We start from the raw sequence: 13,202 nt of genomic DNA, 5'->3' as shown, positions 1-13,202 counted from the left end.
CTTGAGGCTAGCAGTTCAAGACCAGCCTGACCAACATGATGAAACCCTATCTCTACTAAAAGTACAAAATACAAAAATGAGCCAGGCATAGTGGAGAGCACCTGTAATCCCAGCTACTCAGGAAGCTGAGGCGTGAGAATCGCTTGAACCTAGGAGATGGAGGCTGCAGGTGGAGGCTGACCCAAGATCATGCCACTGCACTTCAGCTTGGGCAACAGAGCGTGACTGCATCTCAAAAAATATATAAAAATAAAAATAAAAAAATTAGCCAGGCGTGGTGGCAGGTGCCTGTAGTCCTGCTACTCGGGAGGACCTCTTGAGCCCAGGAGGTTGAGGCTGCAGTGAGACAAGATTGCACCAGTGCACACCAGCCTGGGCGACAGAGTGAGACCCTGTCTCAAAAAAAAAAAAAAGGCCAGGCACGGCAGCTCATGCCTGTAATCTCAGCACTTTGAGGGGCCACGGCGGGTGGATCACTTAAGATTAGGAGTTTGAGACCAGCCTGGGCCACATAGCGAAACCTCATCTCTCCAAAAAATACATAAAAATAGCTGGGCATGGTAGTGCATATCTGTAGTCCTAGCTACTCGGGAGACTGAGGTGGGAGGATCACTTGAGCCTGAGGGGTGGAGGTTGCAGTGAACCGAGATCACACCACTGCGTGCCAGCCTTGGCAACAGAACGAGACCTGTCTCAAAAAAAAAAAAAAAAAAAAAAAAGGCCGGGCACAGTGACTCATGCCTGTAATCCCAGCACTTTGGGAGGCCAAGGTGGGTGGATCACAAGGTCCCAAGATTGAGACCATCCTGGCCAACATGGCGAAACCCCGTCTCTACTAAAAATACAAAAATTAGCTGGGCGTGGTGGCAGGTGCCTGTAATCCCAGCTACTCCAGAGGCTGAGGCAGGAGAATTGCTTGAACCTGGGAGGCGGAGGTTGCAGTGAGCCTAGATCAGGCCACTGCACTCCAGCCTGGGCAACAAAGTGAGACTCCGTCTCAAAAAAAAAAAAAAGTGGCAGCAAGGCAGCAGCTCCATCCATCGAGGCACGTCTTCAGGAAAGAACCCGTGGTGTGAAATGAGACGCACCACCTGCCTAGGACTGAGGTTGTACACCCCGAAATCACAGCAGTCAGATGAAAAACCCCGGGTCAGAGGGAGAGACAGACTTTGCAGAGCAGGTAAGCCGGCATCTGATCGAGTCCCCCGATTTGGAGATGTCCCCCCAAGACTGTTTATGCCTCTTAGAGAACCACAGTCCGAGTGGAAATGCAGGTGGAAGCTGGAATCACGTATTTCATTGATTAAACCTGGCCCTGAGGGAGGCCCGGGAGCGAACCTGCCTTTTGCAGGTGCCCACTCTGGAGCTGGTTGCTCCACTTCCCATTTCACAGATGAGGAAACAGAGACCCGGAGGATGAATCTGTTTGCTCCAAGGTATCAGGGCTGATAAGTGCCAGGAGTGGGGCCAGGCCGTGGGGCCCAGGGAATGTGCTCCCCAACCCTCCTCCCCCGGGGTTCCCAAGATGCTGTGCTGGGTAAGATGCAAAACATCCATCCGATTCTACAGCCTTCCTTGAACTGGGCATGCAGGTGGGACCGTGCTAGAACAAGAGCTCCAGCTGCCTGGAATTCTTTCTGGAATGAGGTAAGATGTATATATGCGTCTATATCTAAGCCATGAAATCGTCTGCTCAGTGGACCTGCTAACTCCACAAATATTTTCAAAATGCCATCAAGAACCAGGAAGATTGCCAAAGATAAAGGGAGCCTGCTCCATTAACATAATGGAAAGCAATCCACCCCCGCATCAGTGGAGTTCATAAAACAATGTGTGGCCCATGGTGGGGGTGTGGGTCCCCAGGGCCTGGGCAGTCCTGGCCCGCGCTGGACGTTCAGCACGTTTGCAGCTGTGATTGGGCCGAGGCCATGGGAAGGTGGAAGACATCAGACCCAAACAAAGGTGCTCCCTGGAACAGACCAGGGCCCTGTGGGGAAGGGCTGACTGGTGGCCGGCTGGCACTTCCGTGCCTTCACAGACTAAGCCCACGTCAGGCGAGGTCCTCAGTGCATGGGAAGCTTCTGGTTGGAATAATTTTAATGTTTGTGCCTCTGGCTCAAATACTCCATAGGTTAACAAAAAAAGTTGTATCAAAATTAAATGTTCATGGCCGGGCACGGTGGCTCACCCCTGTAATCCCAGCACTTTGGGAGGCCGAAGTGGGTGGATCACCTGAGGTCAGGAGTTCAAGGCCAGTCTGGCCAACATGGCAAAACCCCGTTTCTACTAAAAATACAAAAATTAGCTGGGCATGGTGGCACATGCCTGTAATCCCAGCTACTTGGGAGGCTGAGAGAGGAGAATCACTTGAACCCAGGAGGTGGAGGTTGCAGTGAGTCAAGATGGTGCCACTGCACTCCAGCCTGGGCAAGAGTGAGACTCCGTCACAAAAAAAAAAAAATTACGTGTTCATGAATCTAATTGTATTTAAGCTGCAAAGACTTGGGGTGTCTCTGGGTTCTGAGATGAGAGATTATCTAGGGGAGACTTGGGGGCCGACAGAGGCCTTTGCAGTCAGAGCCCGAGCCTAGGATGTTATAAAACTCAGATGTTATAAAACTAGATGTTAAAAAATTATTTACTGTGGGGTGTGGTGGCTCATGCCTGTAATCCCAGCACTTTGGGAGGCTGAGGTAGGCGGATCCCCTGAGGTCGGGAGTTGGAGACCAGCCTGACCAACAGGGAGAAACCCCACCTCTCCTAAAAATACAAAATTAGCCGGGCATGGTGGCGCATGCCTGTAATCCCAGCTACTCGGGAGGAACACGCCTGTAATCCCAGCTACTTGGGAGGCTGAGGCAAGAGAATGGCTTGAACCTGGGAGGTGGAGGTTGCGGTGAGCCGAGATCGTGCCACTGCACTCCAGCCTGGGTAACAAAAGCAAAACTCCATCTCAAAAAAAAAAAATTATTTACCGTGGCCTCTATCTGCACAGTCATCCCATAAAGGTTGGTGCCATGATTTCCTCGTTACAGATGAGGAAATCGAGGCTCAGGCAGGTTGAGAAACTTACCCAAGACCATACCCCTAATAAATGGGGCAGCTGGGCCACCGAGCATGGCCAGACCACAGCAAGCAACCCAGCCGAACACCCAGGTATAAGTGCATACAGAGCTACCACTACCACGTCACCAATGTGGCCACAGAGCTACCACAACCACGTCACCAACGTGGCCACAGAGCTACCACAACCACGTCACCAACGTGGCCACAGAGCTACCACAACCACGTCACCAATGTGGCCACATGGGGTTATGCAAACCACCTTTTGCTTATCTAAAAAATTCTCTCCAGGGTAGAGCAGACGGAGGCAGTGAGGACCCCAGATTCTCATCAAGTCTATTAGTGCCATGCTGAGGTGGGAGGCAGAACCAGGACACCTGGTTTCCATCCACCACTAAGAGTTAAGAGCCTATTTCTCCCTGCAGGGAAGCACAGCCTCAGTGAGAGAAGAAAAGCCACCTGAGTTTCTTTTTCCTTTTTTTTTTTTGAAACAAGGTGTTGCTCTGTCACCCAGGCTGGAGTGCAGCGGTGTAATCATGGCTCACTGCAGCCTTGACTTCCTGGGCTCAAGCGATCCTCCCGCCTCAGCCTCCCAAAGTGCTGGGAGTACAGGTGTGAGCTACTGCACCTGACTCAGATTTCTTTTGTGTAAAATAACAAATGAATAGAACAAAGATGCTAGGGAGTCTTCTTTGAAACAATCCTGTGTGTGCTTGTAAAAGATGACAGGTTTCAGCTGGGCGCGGTGGCTCACGCCTGTAATCCCAGCACTTTGGGAGGCCGAGGCAGGCGGATCATGAGGTCAGGAGATCGAGACCAACCTGGCTAACACGGTGAAACCCCGTCTCTACTAAAAAATACAAAAAAATAAGCCGGGCGTGGTGGCGGGCACCTGTAGTCCCAGCTACTCGGGAGGCTGAGGCAGGAGAATGACGTGAACCCAGGAGGGGGAGTTTGCAGTGAGCCGAGATTGCGCCATTGCACTCCAGCCTGGGCGACAGAGTGACTCCATCTCAAAAAAAAAAAAAAAAAGTTTGAAAACTTTTTATTTTTATGCAAACCATCTCCAACTTTTGAGAGAAACATTATGGTAACATTAAAATATAACTTTGAAAGGATTTGGGCCAGACATGGTAGCTCATGCCTGTAATCCAGCACTTTGGCAGGCCGAGGCAGGCGGATCATGAGGTCAGGAGATCGAGACCATCCTGGCTAACACGGTGAAACCCCGTCTCTACTAAAAATCTAAAAAATTAGCCAGGCCTGGTGGCGGGCGCCTGTAGTCCCAGTTATTCGGGAGGCTGAGACAGGAGAATGACGTGAACCCGGGAGGTGGAGCTTGCAGTGAGCCGAGATCTCGCCACTGCACTCCAGCCTGGACGACAGAGCGAGACTCCGTCTCAAAAAAAAAAAAAAAAAAGATGACAGGTTTCATTTGGAAGAGGGATGTCTGTGGGACATTTGCTGCCTGCAGCTCCTCCAGCAGCTTCAAGAGGAAGGTCGTCCCACACTGCAGGGAGGTGGACAGAGGTTACCAGGCAGCTTCAGCCTCCATCTGCTTGGGAGCGTCAGCCTAGCCCGACAAGGGGTTTGGTGGGAGGTCAGATCCTGACCAACCTGTGGCTACTGGCGCTGGGTGTCTTGCCCCTGTGACCTCACTTCCTCACCTTCAGGACAGAGATGACTCCTGCTCAATCTCACGCATGGCGTTACCTAGAATAACAAGTCAGGTGGCAGACACACAGGCATGATCATCAGTGACAATGGCAGTGAGGCCACCAGGGCCCCCTGGCCAGGCTTGGCCCAAGGCTGCCCTGCCTTTGACTCTCTTAACCTTGGGGTCAGGACAGGGATGGCTCTGGGGGAGCCCATGCTCTCTGCATGGGAAGGGGTACGACTCCCCTTTTCACCCCACCCCCAGAGGAAGACCTCACACATCTTGATGAGGCCATAGCATTTGGCTACATCGGGCCCAACCCCCGCACGTGGCCGCTGCTTAAACGCTGACTGACAGTGAGTGAAGCCATCTCTGATCTCTCCCGCCTCCAGGGGTTTCCTGCTTCCCAGGTCTCAGGCTGAGTGCTCTCAGAAGCACCAGGGCCGGGGCAGACAGGGGGACGCAGCGCACCCATTCCTGGCGGACGCACGAACTAGCAACAGCCCAAAGCAGGCACCCTGCAGCAACTTTCAAATCACGCGCCGCCCGCCACCCACTGCCAACACTCCTGGAAGGCACAGGCACCCGGCCACACACCCATGACATCCCTCCTAACAGTTTTTTTTTTTTTTTTCAGATGGAGTCTCGCTCTGTCGCCCAGGCTGGAGTGCAGTGGCGCGATCTCGGCTCACTGCAATCTCTGCCTCCTGGGTTCATGCCATTCTCCTGCCTCAGCCTCCTGAGTAGCTGGGACTACAGGTGCCCGCCACCACGCCCAGCTAATTTTTTGTATTTTTAGTAATTTTTTTGTATTTAGTAATTTTTGTATTTTTAGAGATGGGGTTTCACCATGTTAGCCAGGATGGTCTCGATCTCCTGACCTCGTAATCCGCCCGCCTTGGCCTCCCAAAGTGCTGGGATTACAGGCATGAGCCACAGCGCCCAGCCCCCTCCTAACAGTTTAACACTCGAAACACAGATGTGTCCACTTGAGACACGTCTGTAATCCCAGCACTTTGGGAGGCCGAGGCAGATAGATCACCTGAGGTAAAAGGTTCAAGACCAGCCTGGCCAACATGGTGAAACCCCGTCTCTACTAGATTGCACACAGGGACACTGGGCAGCCGTGAAAGAGAACAAGAGCCCTTTGTGCGGAGAAAACCCAAGACCCACACTGAGGGAAAGAGAGGGGAGCCCCTGAGTGCAGGAGGAGACAGAGCCACCTGCCTGCTGCACAGATGAAAAACACTCCTAGCACGGGCTGCTGGACACCCTTCATTGCACTCTGCACTTTGATTTGGAGCATGTGGATGTGCGAGTGTCAAGAAATCAAGGTGTGAGAGTGAGTAAGCCCGCAGCACCCACGTCAGTCTTAGAATTCAGGGTGGGGGCCTGGTGGTCTGGAGCAAACACAGATCTGCCATCAGACAGCCTGTGTGGCTTCCGTGGCTCACCGTGCTTCCCTGAGCTTCCCTGGTTCCCGCTGATGAAACAGAGACATCACCTACCATAAGAGTTATTGTAGGCTGGGCACGGTGGCTCATGCCTGTAATCCCAGCACTTTGGGAGGCCGAGGCAGGCCGATCACCTGAGGTAAGGGGTTCAAGACCAGCCTGGCCAACATGGTGAAACCCCATCTCTACTAAAAATACAAAAATTAGCTGGGCGTGGTGGCGGGCACCTGTAGTCCCAGCTACTCAGGAGGCTGAGGCAGGAGAATGGCAAGAACCTAGGAGGTGGAGTTTGCAGTGAGCTGAGATTGCACCACTACACTCCAGCCTGGGCAATGTGGTAAGATCCCGTCTCTCTTAAAAATACAAAAAAAAAAAAAAGCTGAGCGTGGTAGTGTGTGCCTGTGGTCCCAGTTACTCTGGAGGCTGAGGTGGGAGAATCGTTTGACCCCCGGAGGCGGACACTGCAGTGAGCTGAGGCACTCCAGCCTGGGTGACAGAGCAAGACTTGTCTCAAAAAAAAAACACAAAAAACAAAAAAAGCTGCTGAGAGCAGGCAAATGGAAGCCCAGAGGGAGAAACGCCCGCACGAAACCAGGAGTCTGTGTTTGTTTAGCAAACAGAGCGTGCTCTTTGGGTCAGAGGGAACCATGTGGTTGAGCCGTGAGCTTCCTCTTGCATCTCACTTCCGCCAGTGCTCGTCTCAGAGGGCGGTGGCTGATCCCTGGCTGAGACCAACCCACTCGTTCCTTAAACTCACACGCCCCCCGCACGGGGCGTCCTCCTCCGCAACAAGAACCCAGGATGCCAGGCATCAATGCCTGCGGAGACCCGAGTCCGGGAGGCGCGTGTGGAGACCCGAGTCCGGGAGGCGCGTGCGGAGACCCGAGTCCGGGAGGTGTGTGTTGGCCACAGAACTGCCCTCAGCAGTGCCCCCGATCCCCCGCTTCTCCGCTCCTGCAGGGATCCCGACCCAGCCCCTGCCTGGCGTTTGTCAAGTCTTGAGGTGAGCCCTAAGGGGACCCCACCGCTGGTCACAGCAGAAAGGCAGCAGCTGAGAGGTGACAGCGTCAGATCCTACCTGAGAAGGTGCCCTCTCTCCTGGCTAAGAAGCACCCCTGTCACATGCGCCTCACGATGCGGCTATGCTATTAATCCCAGTCCAAGAGGTCCAGAGAGGGTGAGGAACTGACCCAAGGCCACCCAGCTGAGTCTGACCCTGGGCCTAGCCTTGGCTCCAGGGCGGACACGGAGACCTCGACTCTTCCTCCTCACCACCATCCGAGTCCCCTGAGGGTGGAGTGCCTCATTCCTGCAGCAGCAGACCAGGGAACTTGTTACAGATGCGGATTCTCAGGCTGACCTGGGAGGGTCAGAGTCAGATGTTCCTGGCAGGACTCGGATCTGGATTTAACAGGCCCGACAACGGAGCCTCGAGTCCTGCTCGAGGGAGAAGACCTGCAATTCCAGAACCCACGCGACGGGCCAGGCACGGGCAGCTTTGGAAACACAGATTCCTGGGGCCTGCAAAGACCTACAGAACCGGAATCTGGGGTGCGGGATTTTTTCTTTTTTTAGCTGGAGTTTCACTCTTGTTACCTGGGCTGGAGTGCAATGGCGCGATCCTGGCTCACCACAACCTCCGCCTCCCGGGTTCAAGCGATTCTCTTGCCTCATCCTCCTCAGTAGCTGGGATTACGGGCACGAACCACAACGCCCAGCTAACTTTGTTTTTTTTTTTTTTTTTTTTTTTTCCAGTAGAGACGGGGTTTCTCTATGTTGGTTAGGCTGGTCTCGAACTCCCAACCTCAGGTGATCCGCCTGCCTCGGCCTCCCAAAGTGCTGGGATGACAGGCGTGAGCCACCGCCCCCGGCCGGGGGATATTTTTCACAGCTCTCCAGGGCGGTGAGACCTTCACAGCAGAGGTCAAGGTGGTTCTGGGTGAATGTACATTCCGGATTCTTGCGTTTCACTGTATGTAAATTTCACCTCAAAAGAAACAACTATAAACAAACGTTGGTGTCTGCTTAATACCACACAGGCTGAAGTATTTAGGGGAACCGTCCTACCATCCACAACTTCCCTGAAATGCATTAAAATGAGATGGAAGGGAGGACGGAGAGAGACGCAAGGAAATACCAGGAGACAGTGGAGGAGGATCTGGAGGTGGGTGGTGGGCACTCCCTGAGATTCTCGGCCCCCGGCCCGCTGCAGTCGGCAGAATCACGGCTCCTAAAGCTGTCTGTGTTCTAACCCCAGAACCTGTGAGCGTGTACCAAGAGGAGCTTACAGTGGCAATTGAGGGTCCGGGTGCTGACCCCTGACGGGTGGATCATCCTGGGTTTCTGACCTCTTCAACTGTAAGAGAATAACCTATGTTTGTTTTGTTTTTGTTTTTGAAATGGAGTCTGTGTCACCCAGGCTGGAGGGCAGTGGCGCAATCTCGACTCACTACAACCTCCGCCTCCCAGATTCAAGCGATTCTCCTGCCTTAGCCTCCTAAACAGCTGGGACTACAGACGCCCGCCACCAAGCTCAGCAAATTTTTGTATTTTTAGTAGAGACGGGGTTTCACCATGTTGGCCAGGCTGTTCTCAAACTCCTGACCTCATGTGATCCGCCGGCCTCAGCCTCCCAAAGTGCTGGGATTACAGGTGTGAGCCACCACACCTGGCCCATACACTCCTTTTAAACTACTCCCACACACTCCTCCTGCTCCTCAGTCCCAGAGAGACACACGTGCTGGAATGAAGGGATCTTTGGAATGAGGAGGACAGAGAAGCCAGGCGAGGCTGGGCCCTTCCTCCAGGTGTCCTCGACTTCCCCGGCACGAGCTGATTTGCCTAATTACCAGGTGTGTTTCCAGCCCGCCTTCCTCCTAAACGGGGCCTCAACCTTATCTGGAGTCCCAACGCCCTCTGAGGAGTCAGAGTGAATGATCAGAGCCGAAACCTGTCTTCCTGTGCTGAGACCCACTGATATGTTTGCTTAAAAGGGCCGCAAACCAGGACCAGACCAACCAGTCCCTACAGGCTGTGGGAGCCGGCTCTCACCAGCACTCTAATACCCCTGTTGCTGAAATAGGAAGACATAGCAGATTCTTTCCTATCTGGGGCAGAGAAACTACTCTCTGTGAACATCAGGCTGGTGGTGAGTCGGTGTAGGAGGGCCTGGAAGGTGGCAGTGAGGACGGGGCCACGTTCCCACCATTAACCGAATCTCAACAGTAGCACAGGGACCCCAAGCCTTTGCCCAAAAGCACAAGGCAGAACTTGCAAGAGCTGCCCAAGCCAGGGCTCAGCGAAAAATCACACGGGCTATGCTTATCCACGCTTCTAAGACGGCCAACCGCGAGCGCAGGCAGGTTCACAGATTCACACGGGCTATGCTTATCCACGCTTCTATGACGGCCAACCGCGAGCACGGGCAGGTTCACAGATTCACACGGGCTATGCTTATCCAGGCTTCTACGACGGCCAACCGCGAGTGCGGGCAGGTTCACAGATTCACACAGGCTATGCTTATCCACGCTTCTACGACAGCCAACCTCGAGCGCGGGCAGGTTCACAGATTCACACGGGCTATGCTTATCCAGGCTTCTACGACGGCCAACCGCTAGTGCAGGCAGGTTCACAGATTCACACGGGCTATGTTTATCTAGGCTTCTACGACGGCCAACCGCGAGTGCGGGCAGGTTCACAGATTCACACGGGCTATGCTTATCCACGCTTCTACGACGGCCAACCACGAGCGCGGGCAGGTTCACAGATTCACACAGGCTATGCTTATGGGGCCTTCTACGACGGCCAACCGCGAGTGCGGGCAGGTTCACAGATTCACACGGGCTATGCTTATCCACGCTTGTACGACGGCCAATCTCGAGCACGGGCAGGTTCACAGATTCACACGGGCTATGCTTATCCAGGCTTCTACGACGGCCAACCGCAAGCGCGGGCAGGTTCAGATTCACATGGGCTATGCTTATCCAGGCTTCTACGACGGCCAACCGCAAGCGCGGGCAGGTTCAGATTCACATGGGCTATGCTTATGGGGCCTTCTACGACGGCCAACCGTGAGTGCGGGCAGGTTCACAGATTCACATGGGCTATGATTATGGGGCCTTCTACAACGGCCAACTGCGAGTGCGGGCAGGTTCACAGATTCACACGGGCTATGCTTATCCAGGCTTCTACGACGGCCAACCACGAGCGCGGGCAGGTTCAGATTCACACGGGCTATGCTTATCCAGGCTTCTACGACGGCCAACCGCAAGCGCGGGCAGGTTCAGATTCACGTGGGCTATGCTTATGGGGCCTTCTACGATGGCCAACCGCGAGTGCGGGCAGGTTCACAGATTCACACGGGCTATGCTTATCCAGGCTTCTACAACGGCCAACCGTGAGCACAGGCAGGTTCACAGATTCACACGGGCTATGCTTATCCAGGCTTCTACGACGGCCAACCGCGAGCGCGGGCAGGTTCACAGATTCACATGGGCTATGATTATGGGGCCTTCTACAACGGCCAACCGTGAGTGCGGGCAGGTTCACAGATTCACACGGGCTATGCTTATCCAGGCTTCTACGACAGCCAACCTCAAGCACGGGCAGGTTCACAGATTCACACGGGCTATGCTTATCCAGGCTTCTACGACGGCCAACCTCAAGCACGGGCAGGTTCACAGATTCACACGGGCTATGCTTATCCACGCTTCTACGACGGCCAACCGCAAGCGCGGGCAGGTTCACAGATTCACACGGGCTATGCTTATCCAGGCTTCTACGACGGCCAACCGCAAGCGCGGGCAGGTTCACAGATTCACACGGGCTATGTTTATCTAGGCTTCTACGACGGCCAACCGCGAGTGCGGGCAGGTTCACAGATTCACACGGGCTATGCTTATCCAGGCTTCTACGACGGCCAACCGTGAGCACGGGCAGGTTCACAGATTCACACGGGCTATGCTTATCCAGGCTTCTACGACGGCCAACCTCAAGCACGGGCAGGTTCACAGATTCACACGGGCTATGCTTATCCAGGCTTCTACGACGGCCAACCGTGAGTGCGGGCAGGTTCACAGATTCACACGGGCTATGCTTATCCAGGCTTCTACGACGGCCAACCGCGAGTGCGGGCAGGTTCACAGATTCACACGGGCTATGCTTATCCAGGCTTCTACAACGGCCAACCGCAAGCACGGGCAGGTTCACAGATTCACACGGGCTATGCTTATCCAGGCTTCTACGACGGCCAACCGTGAGCACAGGCAGGTTCACAGATTCACACGGGCTATGCTTATGGGGCCTTCTACAACGGCCAACCGCGAGTGCGGGCAGGTTCACAGATTCACACGGGCTATGCTTATCCAGGCTTCTATGACGGCCAACCGTGAGCACAGGCAGGTTCACAGATTCACACGGGCTATGCTTATCCACGCTTCTATGACGGCCAACCGCGAGCACAGGCAGGTTCACAGATTCACACGGGCTATGCTTAAGGGGCCTTCTACGACGGCCAACCGCGAGTGCGGGCAGGTTCACAGATTCACACGGGCTATGCTTATCCAGGCTTCTACGACGGCCAACCGCGAGTGCGGGCAGGTTCACAGATTCACACGGGCTATGCTTATCCAGGCTTCTACGACGGCCAACCGTGAGCACAGGCAGGTTCACAGATGTCTCCGTAAAGAAAAGAGTCTTGCTGCAGGACTGCCTTCCTGTGAGGTAACCCTTGCTCAGAGGTGAGACTATATCGGGAATGCCATCTACAAACAAACCCCAGCTCACACAGAGACACACCCAGCTCACACCCACACCCACACACAGTGGCCAGCCTCCTTCCCGCTTTCTGCATGGGAGGGCTCAGGGATAGAGGTCATTTTACATCACAGGGAAACACGTCCCCGGAGGAGCTCCCAGCCCCCACTGGGTGCAGTTGGCAGAACCCCTCCCTGAGAATCTGGTCAGGATTCGCAGCCTGGACCCACACGTGCTGCTCCCCAAGGCAGGTCCAACGAGTGCACAGGTGCGGATCCCTTGCTGCCACCTCCACTGGCCAGTGCTTCCGGAGCCAGGCATGCCCAGGGCTGCACAGACGTTAGCACCACTGCTGCACCTGCCATTTCATGGAGAAGGAAACCGAGGCACAAAGGCCAAGCTTCTCAAGCCCAGCAGGCCGTAGGCCTGAGCTGAACCTGCCCCTGAGCCCAGCAGGGCGTAGGGGCTGAGCTGAACCTGCCCCCGATACCACCTGGGTGGCTGCTTTCCCTTTGTGGACTTGAGTCTTCTCATTTGTAAAATGGGAATCAAAACAGTGTCTTTGGCCGGGCGGGTGCGGTGGCTCACCCTGTAATGCCAGCACTTTTGGAGGCTGAGGCAGGCGGATCACCTGAGGTCAGGAGTTCGAGACCAGCCTGGCCAACATGGTGAAACCCCATCTCTACTAAAAATACAAAACCACCGCACATGCCTGTAATCCCAGCTACTCCGGAGGCTGAGGCAGGAGAATCACTTGAACCTGGGGAGGCAGAGGTTGCAGTGAGCTGAGATCACGGCATTGCACTCCAGCCTAGGCAACAGAGCGAAACTCTGTCTCAAAAAAAAAAAAAAAAAAATTAGCTGGGTTTGGTGGCGGGCGCCTGTAATCCCAGCTACTTGGGAGGCTGAGGCAGGAGAATCGCTTGAACTCAGGAGGCTAAGGTTGCAGTGAGCCGAGATCATGCCATTGCACTCCAGCCCGGGCAATAAGAGCGAAACTCTGTCCCAAAAAACAACAACAACAACAAAAACAGGGCCCTTCATCAGAGGAGCAAACAAGAGCATGGAAGGGCACTGCTCAGCCCGGCTCTGCAAACGCCCCTGGATGCTGAAGGAACGTGCCCACCTGTAAGGGGCGCCTGGCCTCATCTCCACACCGTGTCTTGACTGAGTTCCCCTCCCAGTGTGCAATAGAAGCAGGGCCTGAGCTCCGAGGGTGCCCAGGGACAGTGAGGGCAGGTGATGCTGGCCGTGATGCCCCTCAGCTCTGGTGA

At 54.6% G+C, this 13,202-nt stretch overlaps 1 protein-coding gene across 3 annotated transcripts in view; it reads right to left on the bottom strand.

Annotated features, from left to right (window-relative positions):
* Positions 1 to 13,202, bottom strand: part of SPIRE2 (spire type actin nucleation factor 2) — a 53,554-nt gene that overhangs the window by 26,340 nt on the left and 14,012 nt on the right. The window lies entirely within an intron of this gene.

The sequence above is a fragment of the Pan paniscus genome, chromosome 18 (genome assembly GCF_029289425.2).
Source record: "Pan paniscus chromosome 18, NHGRI_mPanPan1-v2.0_pri, whole genome shotgun sequence".
Lineage (NCBI taxonomy): Eukaryota > Metazoa > Chordata > Mammalia > Primates > Hominidae > Pan > Pan paniscus.
Note: the sequence above shows the minus strand (reverse complement) of the source record. Positions and strands in the feature narration are given on the sequence as shown.